Source organism: Halichoerus grypus, chromosome 4, assembly GCF_964656455.1.
Source record: "Halichoerus grypus chromosome 4, mHalGry1.hap1.1, whole genome shotgun sequence".
NCBI lineage: Eukaryota > Metazoa > Chordata > Mammalia > Carnivora > Phocidae > Halichoerus > Halichoerus grypus.
Window position 1 is genome coordinate 172,699,870 of NC_135715.1, and position 18,920 is coordinate 172,718,789.

The window sequence follows — 18,920 nt, forward strand, 5'->3', positions numbered from 1 at the left end:
TACTCTTTTCAAGTTCCTCTTTGAATATCTTCCTTCAGTCAGAAAATGTGCCAAGAGAAAGCACGATGTAATTGAGAAAACACTGAGCTGGGGGTCAGGAATTTTAAACCCATAACCTCTACCAGGTAGATGTGCCTCACCTGATAAATCATTTCTATTCCCTGGTCTCTGTTTCTGGATTAATGAACATCAAGGACCATTCCATCCATCTCTAGCATTCTATTGTTTATGAAAAGAAATCAAGTGCTTCATTCCAATGAAGAAAAAAGAAACTAAAGAAGGGAATATGCCTGTCTTGTTATTGTGTGTGTATATCTTTATGTGTAATCACCTGGGACCCTTTGGATACTATCGTATGTGGTTTTCTTCTTGATAATAATGGGTTTCAGGACACGCTACCTCCCCAAATATGGTGCCCTTGGCATACTGAATATTTTATGCTAAAGAAGTTTGAGAAGATGACAGAAGCAAGAAGATCACTCTGACCAACACCCTTCCCACTATGACCTTTCTTCCCTGAAATAGGTCATAAAACCCTCATGTGAGAGGTAACCTCCCTCTACTCGGGAAAAATGAACATCTTTATCTCTGAAGACAAAGGGACACCAAGGAAGATTCTAAGAAACAGGTCTTGCTAAGTTTCCCCCAGTTTACTATGCTTACTACATACTCCTTAACCTATCTTATTCTGACACTCTGTTCACTCTTCATCAACCCAGCATAAAAATACACAGGTTTAACTGTTACTTTGGGTTTCTTTGGTTCCTGTATCACATAACACATTCTTTTGTTAATAATATCTTTGTCAGTTTAACTTTCAGACCCAGCCAGCAACCCTAAGAGGGTTAAGAAAAACTTTTCTCTCTCCTGTAATACACACAATTATTTTCTTGGGTATGTTTTTGTAAAAATCTTTGTTCATAAAGTATTTTTATTTAGCAGTCAAGCTAGGATTAAGGGTGAGGGCTATGGTAACCCTGACAGTTCTTAAGAGGTCTTTATGATGTCCTGAATCTGACCTATTTATGGCACTTCATTTGATTCAGTTCAATTCAATCAATTTTATTTCACAGCATTTTCTCATGTGCATCTCCTGTAAACATTACATTAACTCATGGAAACCTGGCTAGAAATTCTCTTCCAGTGGAAAAGTTAATGCCATGAGTGAGTAGGCCGACTAATTAATAATTTTAGAGGTTATGGTGAAATGTTCCTTAGTAGAAATTTCCATTTTGGAAGAGCACAGTCCATTTTTATTCTTGTCCTGAGCAATATGCATGATCTTATAAAGTTTTTCATATCTCTAAAGGCTTAAACTAGAAGCTATTGTTGGCTGGCTTTTTTTTTTTTTTTTTTTTTTTAAGATTTTATTTATTTGCGAGAGAGAGAATGAGAGACAGAGAGCATGAGAGGAAGGAGGGTCAGAGGGAGAAGCAGACTCCCCACCGAGCAGGGAGCCCGATGTGGGACTCGATCCCGGGACTCCAGGATCATGACCTGAGCCGAAGGCAGTCGCTTAACCAACTGAGCCACCCAGGTGCCCCTTTTTTTTTTTTTTTTAAGAGTTTCTCCTAAAAGGAGAATAGTAAAAAGTATTGCCTTTTATAATCATTCACCAGCTAACAGTCCATACATTCATCAAATAAAAAAAATTCTTCATAAAGAAAATCCAAAATGTACCAATCAAGCAAACCTAGGCAAGTTTACATATTTTTGCAGAAAATTAGATTAGTCAAAGTAAGACTTAGAGAATGTGCCAAATCTCTATCAACTGAGTTGTTTGTAGGTTCATCACAAGAGGATTTAACCCACCAAAAGGAGGGAGCAAGGAAGTAAAAGTCTCCCAATGCTTAACTGTTAGCAGCTGCTATCTTTGTGTCCAGCCAATAAAGATTTATAAACAGTACATTCTTTGTTTCACGCTGAGGTCCCTCAGTATACAAAAAAGAGGATGAAATTCAGCATGGTTATTTTCAGCCTATGACAATTGGGACCAAACTAATAATTGATAGAGGACAAAAAAATGAGAAAGTGGCACTCTGAGGAAGACTTGGCATCAAGAATGAAAAGGAATGACCTCTTTTAACCATCCCCAGGATAACCAATAGTAATATTTACAAGCTTATAAATACTTTTGCTATAACATTTGATCTGTACAGATATTAGGTCAATAAAAGTGTATTTTTTTTTTTTGCCAAAGTTGTAAATGCACACATTTGCCAAAATGATCTAAAGCTCTCCCCAATAAAATCAGTATTTCTTCTCTTTCTAAGAATTGGAAGCCAACAACCTTCAGGCATGATTAACTAACTGTGACAGATTGTACAGACATGAATACTAATCATATGCATGTCATAGGTATATAGAGTGTTCTACTGGGATCACACAGAATGAAGAATGAGGTTTTTCTAGCATGTTGAAAATTAAGCTTAATCATAGTTGGGCTAAATGAGAGTAAACATAAATAATTGCCTTTTAATTTTAATTACCATTTTTAGTTTTTGCTATTGTCCTATAATCTATTGTATAATTTTGGCACTCATTCTTTTATTCATTCACTCAATGGTGTTTATTGAATACTTGCCATGTGCCATGCACCATGCTGGGCAATGTGAACACAAGTAATAGGCAGTCAGGATCCCCACCTTTGCAGAGTAAGCACACAACTGAGTAAAATTAATGACTTCTAACCAGAGACTCAAAGGGTGAGAAAGAGTCACCATGGATGAATTAAGAAAAAAACCTTTCAGGCAACCAGAAAAGACAGAGGCAGGCGTGATGGGACTTAAGTAAAGAGTGAGGTACTCTAAAATAGGGAGGAAGGACAGGGCCATGGGGAATTTTGTAAGATATGGGGAAAAGTTTGGATTTTACTCTGATAAAATAGGAAGCTATTGAAAGGTTTTTAATCAAGAGAAGGACATGAGAAAAATCCCTATTTAGCACTGATCATCTGGCAACTGTGTGGAGAATAGATTTGAGAGGTGCTTCAATCGAAGAAATAAGGATACAGATTAGGTAAATATTTCAGTAATTTAGGTCAGAACTTTTGAATAAAAATGTATTTTGTAGGTAGGACCATCAGTGTTTGCTCAGGATGACCCCCAGACTTCTGATGTTAGTAACTGGATAGAAAATGATTATTCCATTTCCTAAGGTAGGGACTATCAGGTGACAGTTCAGGTAGATGGGGGTGGGAGTGGGGATTAGGGAAAATATTGAGGATTCCATTTTGGATGAGTTCTCCAACTGCAGATAACAGCCTGCAATTGGCTGTTCGAATTTGAGGCTCAGAATCAAAGTCTGGACTGGAATATAAATTTGGGGATTTCCAGTATCTAGAAAGTATTTAAATCTATGTGAATAGAATTTATTTTCACTCAGTTAGAATGCAAATAACAAAGAAGAAAGAGGGACCAGAGAGGAATCTTAATCATGCCAGTATTTTTTGGTTGAGAGAAGGGGAGGAATGAGTGAAATAGACCAAGCAGGAGAGGCTGAAGAAAACTAGCGCAGTAGGAATTGTGAAGAATTGGGTTTTAGGAAGGAAAGTACTCACTTAATTAATATTAAACATGCTAGAAATTCTAGTGTAGCAGATACACTTTGTAACAACTAAGACAAATCAAAATTTTAAGGTTTTTCTTCCCACTTATCCATTATTTATAATCAATATTAATGTTAACAGCTTTCCTTGTTCATATAGACCAATAAATTACTTATGTCATCATCCTACTCATCCGCATTCATACATATTCACACAGATTCTGGACCTTGCAATAATCTGAATTCCAAAATTCAAGTTCTCTGCTCTGTTCAAGTGTTCTACCCAGTCAATCTGCTCCTTGTTTGAATCATGCCCCCGTTCCAGAATTCTGAGCCCTACAGCAGTGGGTTGCTTGGGGAGGAAGATGGCAAGGCCATTTTCACTGGCTGAAGCAGCCCAAGGAGATGCAGAGAAGGCCAAGATTTGTGGCACAAAATGTGGGCCATGGACACACAGTTCCAATGGGCTTTATATTGCAGACATCTTAACACAGAGGGATGAGATAGGAAAACAGGAGTGAAGGAAAGGAGCTGGCTGAATTCTCTCCAGCTATTTAAAGTAGGTTTTATTTTTGTGGGTTAGCTAAACCTAAATCTTAGTAAGAGAGCATAATACACTGTGAGTAAGAATCAATGAAACAGCATCTCCTTAGAGAAACAACAAACACAAGGGTTGCCAGAGAACAGCCAGAGAGACCATTTTAGGGAATATTTCAGCCTGGAAGTTGTATTCTCCCCATCATGGATTCGAGGAGCCTATAAAACTCCACCCAGCACAGAAGAAAAGATAAAGAAGGCATTCTCCCAGATTAGAGTAATGTAAAACCTTTGGCTCTGGCAGGAATATGTGAAGTACAAAATGAGTGGGGAGGCAGTTGGGCCCTTACAGAAACACAGCTGATGAAAACTCTGTATGTTTATGTCTAAATTTTGAACAATTGGTTACAGACTGAGAATCCACGTCTGTAATGTGTCCACTCTTTGGCAGGAAAGTGATTCTTTTTTCCATGGATTAGCATGGGATACGGAAGACACTGACAGATGACCAAGAACAGGAGTGACCTTGGAAGAAGGTGAGCTAAAAAGGAATCAGCAGGGCGGCATGGCCTTGACCATACCCTACCGAGGGTTCTATCAGCTCCTCAGTGAGGAGGGACAGGCACTGAACTCCAAAAAGAGTGGGAAAGAGTTATAAAACAGCAAGTCACTCACTGTTATAACAATAAGTTAGAAAAGCATAAGGGAACCTACGGAATGTCAGAGAAGGAAGGAAAAGCAGAAAGGGGACCCTAAAGATGCAAATGACAAACTTCAGAACCAGCTTCACCATTTTATTATTTTTTTTAAATTGTATGCCATGCTGTTGTTTTGTGACCTTTCTTCTAGTCCCCAAAAGATACAGAGGTATTTCTAAATTTTGGGTAATGCTCCCCACTTTATTTTCCTCCCTCATATAATCTATTCCTTAAATCTTCCAAGGTCAAGGAGACCTAAAGAAACTATGTGATTAAATATTTGACTCAAGGAAAAATTAAATTTAGCACTGCAGTTACAAGTTTAGGGGCACCTGGGTGGCTCAATCGGTTAAGCATCCAACTCTTGATTTTGGCTCAGGGGGGCATGAGATCAAGCCCTGAGGTAGGCTCTGCGCTCAGTGGGGAGTCTGCTTAAGATTCTCTCTCTCCTTCTCCCTCTGCCCTCTCCACCATGCTCACTCTCTCTCTCTAAAATAAATAAATAAATAAATCTTTTTAAAAAAACGTTTATAATTCAGGCAGCCATGCTAATTACATAACTTGTTGAAACTGACGAGCTGGCTGAAGCCTCTTCCCTCCAAGTTTTTGTAGCCGAAGTTAATGACTGGCAGTGGACAGAGAATCCATGACCCAGTTGGTTAGGGTATCTTGTTTGAGGGTTTTATGATTGGGCTTTCACTCCAGCTCATCAGCTGTTAGAATGCTGGAGGTATTAGGCCACCTCCAGGATTCTTTTTCAGTCTTGTTCACTGAAACAGGAATCAAAAACACACATACAGGAGAATGAGCGACCCTCTGATCCAAGGCTAAAATGTAATAACCTGAGTGAATGTCCCAAAGTATGAATCCTCTCATTATGTTCCTAGCTCTATGGAAAGTAAGTGGCTGCAATCCTACATTGGAAACTAAATCACTGCAAGGCTGAAAACAATGTTTTGTTGGCATAAAATCATGTACTTAACAAAAGAAAGCTTTTTTTTTTTTTTTCTTGAGTAGAAAGTAGAGAGTGACATCAACTATTTGGATCATCTAGCTACATTGCTTCAAGTTGAGCTTTTTTCTCTGGAAATCTTATCCAAATCCTTTTGAATTAATTTGTATTATATTAACAAATATTCTAATGACAAGCCAGTTTAGTGAAACAATTAAATTCACCATTAGGACAAATATAAACAAACAGAAACATGCTGACCTTTTTGTTAGCTACATAATATTGTTGACATTCCTCTTGATTTTAGAAGTCTGTTTAGTAATTGATTTCTTAAATGAAGTCTACACTAAACAAGGGGAAAAAGAATGGAAAAATGTCTTACGAAGTTAAGTAGTGTCGATGGTCTAGATTTCAAAACAGTTTCCTTAGTAACTGTGTATCTATACAATCAATACATTGATCGTTGATTAGTTTTACACGTCTTGTGATATGTATATATGTGAGTTTGTATATGTGCATGTGTATAGCTCTGTATCTCTTTCTTTTTTTATGAATATTTATACTCTTTTATTATTTTTTTATTTTTTTATTTTTTTAATTTTATTATGTTATGTTAATCACCATACATTACATCATTAGTTTTTGATGTAGTGTTCCATGATTCATTGTTTGTGTATAACACCCAGTGCTCCATGCAGAACGTGCCCTCTTTAATACCCATCACCAGGCCAACCCATCCCCCCACCCCTTCCCCTCTAGAACCCTCAGTTTGTTTCTCAGAGTCGATAGTCTCTCATGGTTCATCTCTTTCTTTCTCTTCTTCTCTCTCCTGAGTTGAATTCCTGTGTTCTTTCTATATTTGCCAGAAGTATAAAGAAGAGAAATGTCCTAAACATATATATATTTTTGCATATCTAATGGCTCAAAAAGTGTGTAGATGGAGGATTTGGCTTTATCTTGAATGAATCATATCTTTAGAATCAACTGATTCATGGTGAAATGATTGTGGGGGATTATTCTCATTTTTTACATGTTGAATCTACTGTTCTAGAAGTTCTGGGCTGATTCCCAACTTAGTCGCTGACTCATTCATCTGTAGTTTCCCCCACAGGATGTGAGGAGGTGGTATGTCTGGAAGCCATGAACATCCCTAAAGCATCACCCCACCCAACCCCAAGGCATAGATTGAGCTTTCTGCAATACAGGGCAAGGATTGGCCCTGTATTTCTGCTATTCCCTCTGGAAGCTGAAACAATACACCATTGTAAGCATGGGTGTAATCGCTTCCTTTTCAGCACAGTGAGCTAGGCTGCTGCTAAATATTCTTTCCTCCTGCCTGTAGCCCTTCTATTCACTCTTTTCTACAATGAGTGTATTTATAAACTTTTATATGTAATGAAAAGCATGTTGGAATTATGTACACACATAGATTAAGAAGCTTACAGTCCTTGGAACAGGTAGAAACCTGAACTGAAAACAGTCTATAAAAGATCTGTATTATGATCTTGTAGGGTGATTGTTATGGGCTGAATTGTGCAACCCTCTCCCCCTCCCCCACCACCAAATTCATATATTCAAGTCTTAACTCCAGTACCACAGAGTGTGACTGCAGTTGGAGACAGGGACTTTAAAGAGGTAATTAAGGTCATATGGGTGGGCACTAATCTAATTTTGTTGGTGTCCTTATAAGAAGAGGATATTTGAATATGGGAGTGCAGATATCTTTTCGGGTTAAGTGTTTTCATTTCCTTTGTATATATTCCCCAGAGTGGAATTGCTGGATAATATGATAGTTCTACTTCTGATTTTTTGAGAATTCTCCATACTGTTTTCCACAGTGGCTGTGCCAATTTACAATCCCACCAACAATGCACTGCACCCCTGTGTTTATAGCAGCATTATGTACAATAGCCAAGACATGGAAACAACCTAAGTGTCCATTGATGGATGAATGGATAAAGAAGTTGTGCCACACACACACACACACACACACACACACACACACAGTGGAACATTATTCAGCCATAAAAAAAATGAGGAAATCCTACCATTTGCAACAACATGGATGGGCCCTGAAGACACCAATGAGAAATGAAGTAAGTCAGAGAGAAAGACAAATACTGTATGATCTCACCTTATGTGGAATCCAAACCAAACTCATAGAGAAAGAGATCAGACTTGTGATTATCAGAAGTGAAGAGAAGGAGGAGGGGGAATTGGCAGAAGGTGATCAACATTTACCAACTTCACAGGTTAGAAGAAGCACTGGGGGTGTCATTTGCAACATGAGGACTAGATAACACTGCTCTGTGATAAATGGTTAAGTGCATAAGGAAGAAAATCCCATGAGTTCTCATCACAAGGATATTTTTGTTTCTTTTTTCTTTTCTTTTATTGTGTACACACATACCTATATGAGAAGATAGATGTTAGCTGAACCTATTATAATCATTTCATGATATATTTAAATCAAACCATCATGCTGTACACCTTAAAATTATACAGTGGTGTATGTCAATTATTTCTCAATAAACTAGAAAAAATTATCTATTAGATTGTAAGTTTTTTGGAACAAGGAACCATGTGCTATTCATTTTTGAATCCCCACTCCCCTCCTATCACTGATGCCTAGCACTGAACATGATACACAGAAAAAAATCAATAAATATGTATTGCCCTGGAAAGAAAGAAGAGGAGGAAATTTAGACACTGAGAGAGACACTAGGGATGTGCTCACAGGGAAGACCATGAGGATACCACAAGAAAACAGCAATCCATGAGCCAATGAGACCAGCCTCAGGAGAAACCCAACCTGCCAACACCTTGATCTGGGTTTTCCAGCTTCCAGAACAGTGAGAAATTTAATTTCTGTTGTTCAAGTCACCTAGTCTATGGTATTTTGTTACAACAACCCTAGCAAATACATTGGTGTAGTAGGATCAGCTTTGAAGTATTAAAATCTGAGTAGAGCTTACAACACTAGCATGGCCTGGGGGAAATTGTTTAAACTCTCTGAATACCAGTGTCCTCATTTGTAAATTGAAGATAATTATAGCTATCTATCAAGGTTATCTTGAGGATCAGATGAATGTATGTAAAGTGTCTGACATGAAGTAGGTATGCAAGAAATATTTTGGGGAGGTTGGTACCTATTGGAGGAAAGGTGTGGGGTCTTCAGTCAATTAGAATTGTGTTTGAATCCAAGCTCTGCCACTTAACTAGGTGACCTTGAGCACATTCCTTAAAATCTCTAATCCATAGAAACTGCATATAAAACACATGGAATATATTACAATATACATGTTAGTATACATATTAGTGAGTTAGTAAACATGTCAATACATGTTAGTTCTCTTTGGAGATTCTTGTAGTTCCAATTCTTCCGATTATCAGTTATATCAACAATGTGTTTGCTAGGGAGAGATGAGAAGTGAGGAGTCCAGTTGGAAGGATGAGAATATTTATTTTGACCTTTTACCCTTACTCACCCTATGATGAGTAAATGCCTATGAAATGGCCTTTCTGAAGGAAGAGCAATCAAACTAGGGAGTCAAAGAGAAAGCTTTATCACCAGGTTGATACAATGGCTATTAATATTCTCTCACTGAAGTTGCCACATGAAATCTTGTTACCAACTTCATAATTTCTACATGGAAAAATGAGTAAAAGTAGGGCTGAAATAAGTAAAAATAAAAAATTACAATTCCACCACCAAGAGATAATCACCATTAATTTGGTACAATTTTTCAGATATCCGTAACTCTGTATGTGCATATATTCTATTTATAACTACATAAGTACTTTTTATGCATAGTATTTGGTAACTGCTTTTTCCATCTAACACTATATTATAAACCGATTTTCATGTCATTGATTAATGTGCTCAACATTATTTTAAAAGACATTGTTGAATGTACCAGAATTTTAAAACAAATCCTTTTGTTAGTCATTCAGGTCCCACAAAATTTCTTTTTAAAGTCAAGATGTCACTTGGGCATCTGTCTGATTGATGACTCAGAGGTGTGTAGTGTGAGTTGAAATAGCCTGAGGATCAAATGTGACCCTGTGGGAGTGGGGGAAGACATGATCTACTCTGGCTTTGGGTACTGGGGAAAAAAGCAAGGAAAGTGAAGCATTGTGAGAAAGGCATTTCCACCTTAAATTTTTGGGACCAATAATTTCTCAGGGCCTAATGAAGCATCACTTACCTACAGAAGGATCTGTATCTCACTTGGAATTAATATATTTTCAGCATCAACCAAAGGCAACAATCTTGGACTGTGGTTCAATGGAAATGAAGCAGAATTCCAAGAGAACACTTTTCAGCCTTAGCAACTGGAAAGAGAGAAATGACTTGTGTATTGATGACCTTTCATAGATGATTATAAGAAAAATGATTATAATTCCAAGTTAAGTATTTTATTTGTTACTAAAATCAGAGATCTATTTTTTTAAAAGATTTATTTATTTATTTATTTATTTGAGAGAGAGAGAGTTCGAACAGGGGGAGGGGCAGAGGGAGAGGAAGAGAGAGAATCTCAAGTAAAGAGTAAGATCTTGGGGAACCAGACACTGGGCTCGACCCCAGGATCCCAAGATCATGACCTGAGCCAAAATCAAGAGCCGGCTGCTTAACCAACTGAGCCACCCAGGGGACCCACAGAGATCTTTTTAAAAGATGATCTGTAGTTGTAGATATAGTAATTATCTATTTATTAGGGATAAGATATCCATTTCATCTCCTCTCCCTCCATCCCTCTTTCTCTTGCTCTCATTTCTTATGCTCGTAAAACAAAAGTATCTTTCATGGAATCAAATACCCAGCTAGGACAATGTATCATGCTTACCAGTTCAGCTCCGAAATATGTAAAAGGTGAAGTCTGTTTAGCTTCCCAGAACTTTTTCCTTTTCCTTACTCCCAGGTCTGTGAGTCACCATTTTGTGTAAAAAGTATTTAGAGTGAAATTATTCCTTGGCAAGTCATGTTGTTAAACTAACTTCCCTATCACTCAAAGAGATGACCCTTATCTCTTTCTTTGCTGGAAGAATGTCTGGTGGAGGCACTTAATCTAGTCCAGAATAGTTCTTTATGCTTCTCAGGGATTGACTATACTGTGTATATAGATTGTGTAAATACTACTATTCATTTTAAAGAAAAGGGCTTCTGTTTATTTTCTTGGTTAGTTGATATTGGTAAATCCCATCCGTTCAGTTGTATAAAGAGAGACACTGACAAGCAGTTTTATTAAGAGAACTGATTTAATATAATGATTCATGAAGCAAAGTGCCTAGGTTAAAGTATAAAAAGTAATGAAGTGACTAGGTAGTATGCCATTTCACCAGGGAGTGCAGGTACAAAATACCCTAACAGCTTTTGAATACATTGAGGACATTAAAACCATCAGTCTGTGAACTTAATAGATTTCCCAATGATATGAATTATGTTTTAAAAATATATACTTGTTATAAATATGCCCTGGGCCTACTTACCCTTTCTCACCCACATCCTCTGCTTCCTACCCCTTCAAAAAGCAGTCATATTTTAAAGGCTTTCCATGTTTGCATTGACAATCTATTTGATTTTAAGGTAAGAAAAGAGATTTTTAGTAGCCGCTGAGCTGGTGAAGTCACTCTCACACTTGCTCCAAGATTTAATGCTTTTATTGTCATCGTTAACTAGTATAAAATTGAGGGAATTTTATTCCCTTTTTAAGTACCGTTTTTTATTCCATTTCTCTCCAGCTCTTCTAAATGTTGGTGATAGTTTTTATTTTCATTTTGTCTGACTTATTCAGGAGATTTGTTTCATAGTTGCTTTGCATTATGGAGCATTTCAGCAACAAATCTCTAAAGAAACGATTTCATTTTCATGATGCTCCAGGTGATAGGAGGATAATAAAATCATCATAGGTGTCCATAACATCTGTTAACAATGCATCTAATTGACATGTTTGGGCAAACTCGACCTGGATGTCTCTAATGAGCTATGGTAACTAGATGACAAGTAACGAGCAAATGAGAGAGGGTACATAGTTTTACGTCCACCAGCTCGCATCAGGACATAAGGAAGTGGCTGAAGGGTGGAGTGTTTATTTTGGTCAAGAGAATGTTTTAGTGATGTTTTCTTTTCCGTGTTGATTATATAATTCAGCCATCCCAGAAATCTAAATATATTCAAGTTTGCAAGTATTGTTGGCTTTGAAAAGACTGATTGTTTTTCCTCATCTATCTAATAAGCAGTACATGGGTCTTCTTTTCTATAAAAAAAAAATCAAGCTTTGTAACAAAAAGAGCCTACTTGAAATGATTTATGTGTACTCAGGAATAAAGGATTCATTTGTTTTAGGTAGAAAAATAATGTTGTATTTGGAGGAATTATTTTTCAAAAAGCATAATTTTCTAAACATGTTGCCAGAAAGTTCCAGAGATTGATTACTGCGATAGCCCCAATTTTCATTGTATTTCCCACTTCTGTTCAGTAGAAACAAAATTGATACATAGAAACCTATCGTAGTGCTTCAGAACTTAAAGGCAATTGCTGTAGTTCTTCAAGATGCTTTGAATTTAGGTATTTGCATGGGGAATACCTCTGCCTTTTCACTGAAACCGTGCACGTGAGTCCCATAGAATGTCCGTATATGAGTTAACCCGCGCCTCACGGCTGATGATCATTCCCTCCATGTCTGCGTCGATTTTCAGATAGCAGTGAGATGTGCAGAGCCCTCCACGTTCCATGGACCAATTTGCAGAACTGTCAGGTGTGCGGCTGAAGGAAAAAATCATGCATTTGAGATGACACACATGAAAGCATAGCCAAGCCTGAGGTCATACACTTTGGACGCACTAACAGACTGCTTTGTTCAAATATATTAGAAAGATATTACATGTCCATAAATTCAAGCACATTTGAAATCACATCGAAAGTCAAAAGTACAAGTCCCCATTTCTCCTTGATTAACCCCATCTTCCAAAGGTAATCACTTTCAGAGTTGGGCATATATACTTTTCTAGCCATTTTGTTTGGCCTATGAAAAGAAGTGTATATATATTTGTTTATTTTTTCCAGAATGGGATAAAAATGCATACATTTCTGTAACTTACTTTTTACCATGTTTAACGATATATTATTGAAGTTTTGTGTCATTGCACAGAGACCTACCTCATTCTTTTTCACGTCTTCATAGTCTTTCATTTCAACATATGTTCCAAAATACATAATTCATTCCGTCTTGACAGATATTTAAATAACGAACTGGTTAGTTTCTGTTTGCCTTTCTCACAGATCACGCTCTGTTCTTACCTGCAGTTCTCTATCCATGGGAGGCTGACCCTAAGCCACTGATGGGACTTAGCCAGTGGGACTTGGGTGTGTGGAAAGAAGTCATGGTCTTTTTTTCCACTCCTTTCCCCTCTCCCTTCCTTCAGAACTGAATGTTCTGGAAGTGACTGAACTCTTCCAATAAAGATCGTTCCTGATGGAAGACTCTTTTGCCATGCATCTGCTCCAGTTCTGCCAACATGTTACCTTCCTCTGCCCAGAGGTGATAATGGCTTTGTGCTGTTACTCATCTGCTGCCTCACCATCTCTTGCTGTTCCCCCAAACCAGTGGTAGGCTAGGAAATGTTTGGGCTTTGTCAATTTCTGTGGGTATAAGTACTTCCACAATGACTGATTTCAAGATTTCAACTTGAAATTCCTGAATGTAATATTGGGAAGAATTGTGCACAGTCAGCTCTTGGGAGCTGGTGTGAGCCAGCTACGAACACCACCGCCCTACCCATCCTGGCACTTTGCAAGTTAGTCCCTTTATGAACTTGAATGGCCTGAGTTGATTCTGTTTCCTGTCATAATTTTGCCATAGATAATTTCCTTTTTTGTTCTATTACAAATAGTTGGGTAGCAGCAAATTATCTATCATCTATCTATCTATCTATCTATCACCTATCTATCTATATACAAACATATATATTTGAGCACATGTGTAAGTCATGCTGGACATTAAATTCTGAGAATTGGGCCAAAGGTATGTCAATTCAACATTTTCATGGGTTTTGCCTAATTGTTTACTGACCAAAATGTTCTATCAATTTATAGTTCCTCTGGCAGCTCTAAGAATGCCTCTTTCAGGGTGCCTGGGTGGCTCCATGGTTAAGTCTCTGACTGCAGCTCAGGTCATGCTCTCAGGGTCTTGGGATTGAGCCCTGCCTGGGGCTCCATGATCAGCAGGGAGTCTGCTTCTCCCTCTGCCGCCCCCCTCCCCCAGCTTGTGTGCTCTCTCTCTCTCAAATAAATAAATAAAATCTTTAAAAAAAAGAATGCTTCTTTCTACATAACCTCATCCACACTAGATATTTTTAATTTTTTAAATCTTTGCCAATAGTACAAATGATACTATTTGCATTCATTTACATGTTATCAATTATTTGTGAGGCTAAAAATCATTTTATAATTTTGCATTTATCAAATTTATTTTGTGAATTGGAAGGCACAATAAACAGGTGTCTGAATCCCCTTGGACATTTAGGGGACATTTGGTGACTGCTCCACTGGCAGAAGTGAAGGAGAGATGGCTATTAGTTTGTCTGGGAAATGGCTGTGTGAGCGTTTCCCATTGCTATGGACAGAACTGTGTCCCCACCCCCAAATTCATATGTTGAAGCCCCAACCCCCAATGTGACTGTATCTGGAGATAAGGTCTTTAGAGGGTAAATTTAAGTGAGGTCATAATTGTGGGTTCCTAATCTGATAAGGACTGTGGTCTTATAAGCAGAGGCTGAGATCTCTCTCTTTTTGCCATGTGAGGCCGTTATAGTTCTGGTCAAAGTTCAATAAAGAGACTGCTCTTCATGCTGTTGCTCATTTCATAAACTTGGGGGTCAGAGTCATCTTTGCTACTTTTTTCTCATTTACCTACTCTCCATTCCCAACAAGGCTCTTGAATTGAAACTCCTAAATATATTTCACACCCATCCATTCTTCTTTATCATCTCTTGGTCCTAGCCACCCTTATCTTCTGCCTACAAATATTATATTAACATAGTCACTGTATCCTTATGGCTCTTCCTAGTTCATTCTCATACTCAGCAGCCAGATCTTAAAATAATGATTTGGGCGGATCTCCTCCTTAAAACTCTTCATTGTTTCCACACGGTCTTGGAATAAAGATCTACATTCTGAACATGATCTGTGAAGTCCTGAGTAACCAGCACGTGCCTACATCACCAACATCAATTTTTCCCAGGCTCACCATCACCCATTACTCTTCACCCTTATGGCCTTTTTTCAATCCCTGGAAAACCCAAGCTCATTTCTGACCAGACCTTGGAATGTGCTCTGCCTGATAAATCTTCTCTTTCCTCTTTGGCTATCACCAAACTCCAGCTTAAATTCAATTTCTTTCCTGATTCCTCAAACTGAGAGTATATCTCCCATTATGCAATCTAATAGTACTTTATTTATGATGCTTATTGTAACCTAAATGGATATTTATGTAATTATTTGCTTAATGTTAGTTTTCTGATAGTAGATTATAAGCTCCATGTGGGTAGAGATGATATTTATTTTGTTTCCCACTATACTACCAGCACCCAGTTCAGTGCATGACACACAGAATGGACTTAATAAATACTTGCTGAATAAACTGCTGAGAAAATTCCTATAATGGAATCATACCAGAGAAGGTCCAAGGGAGTGTATCTCTAAGTCAAAGATATATAATGATGCTCAGCTTCTGTTCTTCCTTCCGTCTCCTAGCAAAACTAGCTTTACTTTGAGATGTACAGACATCTACCCTGAGAGTTGGGACCCAGATATTTAAAGGGTACCCAACATAGACCTAGGATTGTTTCCAGCATTAACTTGATATAGGCAATGGTTGCCCATCTTCATCTAAGGTCCAGTGCAGATCTTGGATCACTTTTACCAAGAACACCAATTAGAGGTGAGAGTGAGAGGAAGAAACATGTATATTTTAACATCATTTTCAGAAAGTCTCCTAACTATACCATTTTATCATATTAAAATGAACTTGTTTATCTAAGGTGTACCATCCATAACATGGTGATTTAACTTTGTATAGAGAAAAAAACTTGCTTCCACTTCACTTTTTGGTCCAGAAGCTTATAATAGAACCACTAGAGTCCTTGCCCAAATATGGTGACATAGCACTTTAGGTTGAGGAAATTGGCTTGAATTTATAGTTTGAAATCCAGACTGGATGTAACAAGACCCCAGTGAGTCAACATGTGTGATTGTTCCAAAAGTTTGGATGAAAGCCAGTTGTTCATAGCTTGCCATTTCCAATGAGATTTCAAAACATGACTAATTTTAGACTCATCATTAAATAACAACAATTAAAAATCCAAACATCAGTAACAAACTTCAGTGAAAGATGTAAAATATACAAATTGCTTAAAATAATCATAATTTCATCTATGTTCACCTAGATGATTTTTAATGGCAAAGTCCCCATATCATAAAATCTTACAAGACAGGAATTAAAGACAAAGTGTTAACTGTTCGAAATAAGATATAGAGTCACAGAAACTTGTTAACACACTCAGAATTAGAATTTATATGGTCACCATTTATTGTTGGACTTTTCTCGAATGCCACGTCAATATTTATAGAACCTGGGCTGAGCTTAGTGGCAGCCGGTACCGTGTGGCATGTGGCTGTCTTGGATGGTGTTTCCAGGATTATCTGCACTCCGACTCTTCCCTCCTGGCCAAAAGTCTCTTTCATACCTGCACGGGGTTTGGAATTTTACCATTAGATATGGACATCTTTAAATTCCTTAGGGTTAGAGTACACTGCCTTCTATGAAAAGCCAGACATTGCTAGCAAGGGCAGCAACACATCCGCTTGTCATCAATCACTACCAAGTTATCTGGAAACAAGAGAAATAAAAGACCAGTGGGTCCATTATCAATAATTTATTCTTACTTCTTCAAATTAAACTTTCTATTATTTAAAAATAAATAGCATCTGTTTGACTCTACTTAATATTGAAAGCTGTGGGTGTTGCAAAAGGCCTTGTAACGCGCCCTATAGTTTGTAAAGCATTTTGACGCACACTGTCCCTTGAGACAGAGCAGAAGTTTTCTGAATGAGAGGAAGGAGGCATGCCCGGAATCAGCTGGAAAACAGAACGAGGACCTTGTGTGGCAGGTGGGTGGGGACAAGAAAGTTACGAAGAGAAAGGGAAAGGGAACATACAGGAGCCTCGAAATGGTCTTTGTCCACATTCCAGCTTTTTTCCAAGAATGCTTCTGATGTTGGGTTTGCAGATGCTTATCATTTTGAGAGAAATAGAATTAAAGTGATTTCGAAGAGCCAGAGCAATAATCCACATTTAGGTCTGTCCCACTATAACCACGAAAAAGTGAAAAAGTTTAGGGAGGGCGCCTGGGTGGCTCAGTTGGTTAAGCGACTGCCTTCGGCTCAGGTCATGATCCCGGAGTTCCGGGATCGAGTCCCACATCGGGCTCCCTGCTCGGCGGGGAGTCTGCTTCTCCCTCTAACCCTACCCCCTCTTGCGCTCTCTCTCTCACTCTCTCTCTCTCTCAAATAAATAAATAAAATCTTTAAAAAAAAAAAAAAGTGAAAAAGTTTAGTAACCAGTTAAAAGGTCTATACTCTGTATAAAATAAGATAAAATAAAGCCCCTTTCCTGTTTTTCATGCTTGTATTGACAAAAGCTGTGGCTTGTTCTCACATCCAGTATATTCACCCTTAATCAGAAAGCCTTAGTACCCAACTAGTTTTCAGGAGTTTGCATTGTTTAACAGAATATATGGAGATTTCATCAAGGCACATATTAGAGACTGGCCAGTTAATCACCTTTTAGTAGGCTTCGTCTCTGGTTAGCAGCAACTGGTGGTGTTTTCACTTTGAATTATTCTTGTAGAAAATAAAAAGTAATATATATCTATATTCTGATCGAGCACTGATTTCCTAAATTGAAACTGACCACCTAATCCTCTCAAGTTTCTGCTTATAAACTTTTATGTGCTATCTGTAAAGAAGCCTTATGCAGTGATGTCATGGTATGCATCTGCTCGAATAACGCCTGGTTGGATGTGTTACTGGGTTTTGATATGCCACACCGTGTCTGGACAGCTCATTACAGTAGTAGATTTAAAGAAATTCGCATCATGAAGCAGGCCAACACCAGGCCTTTTTAGGAAGCTCTAGAAACATCTATTTGTGGTAAAATAATTGAATGATTAATGTGATGAACAAAAGTTTATGCTATATAACTGAAACATATCAAGATCTAAATAGTTAAGATTTCCATTGTTATGTAACCTCAAGCTTGTGAAATTTTTAAACATAACTATTGGCAAATGCGATCATTCATTTTACCCATTTTAATAGCACATATTATCTGCAGCCATGTATTATACCTCTTCTATTTAAAAAGTTTTTTTTTTTTTAAGTGCTGAGAGTTGAGTTCATCCTGATGGCGTACTGTTGCCATTTTACTAGCGAACTTCTTCTCTTATTTCATTGATATTATTATTTTTCCCCGGATCTCTATTCAGAAGGCTTCCACTTTAGTACATTTAGTTTATGAACCAGGATTTTGTACCTCTTTGAAAATATACAGTATTATTTTTATTATTGAATGTTTTAAATTGCACAAATGGCATAAAATCACAGTGACAGGTTCTGCCTTTGGCACGTTCAATGGCACTCCTAGCACTGTGTTTTGAGACCTACCCATGTTGCCGTATGTGGTTGTAGTTTATGGCTTTTGATGCTGCACAGCATGAAAAAGTCGTTCATAGTATACATCTGCCACGTTCTACCTCGCTGTGGCCATGTGGGTTTTCTCTAATTCTCAGGTGGTCAGGTTGGATAACTGGTAGATAGGAGTACCATTCTTCACACAGAATGTCCAAATAAGGAGCAGGTTTTCTGGGGGAGGACAGTGGTTTTAGTGTCGAGGTGGAGTTGCCAATGGAACATCTAAATGATAGAGAGAGGAGGCACTGGGTTCTAGGAACAAGCCTTCAGGTTATAAGAGCCTAGATCGCATGAGACTGGATAATGCTGGTGATCATGATTTTAGAGTCGTCAGCATAAAAGGTGAAATGGACGAGGTTACCTTGGACAAATGCACAGTGTGAGAAGACTCAGGGGCTGTTGACAGATCCAAAGGCCATACCAACATGTCAGTGTG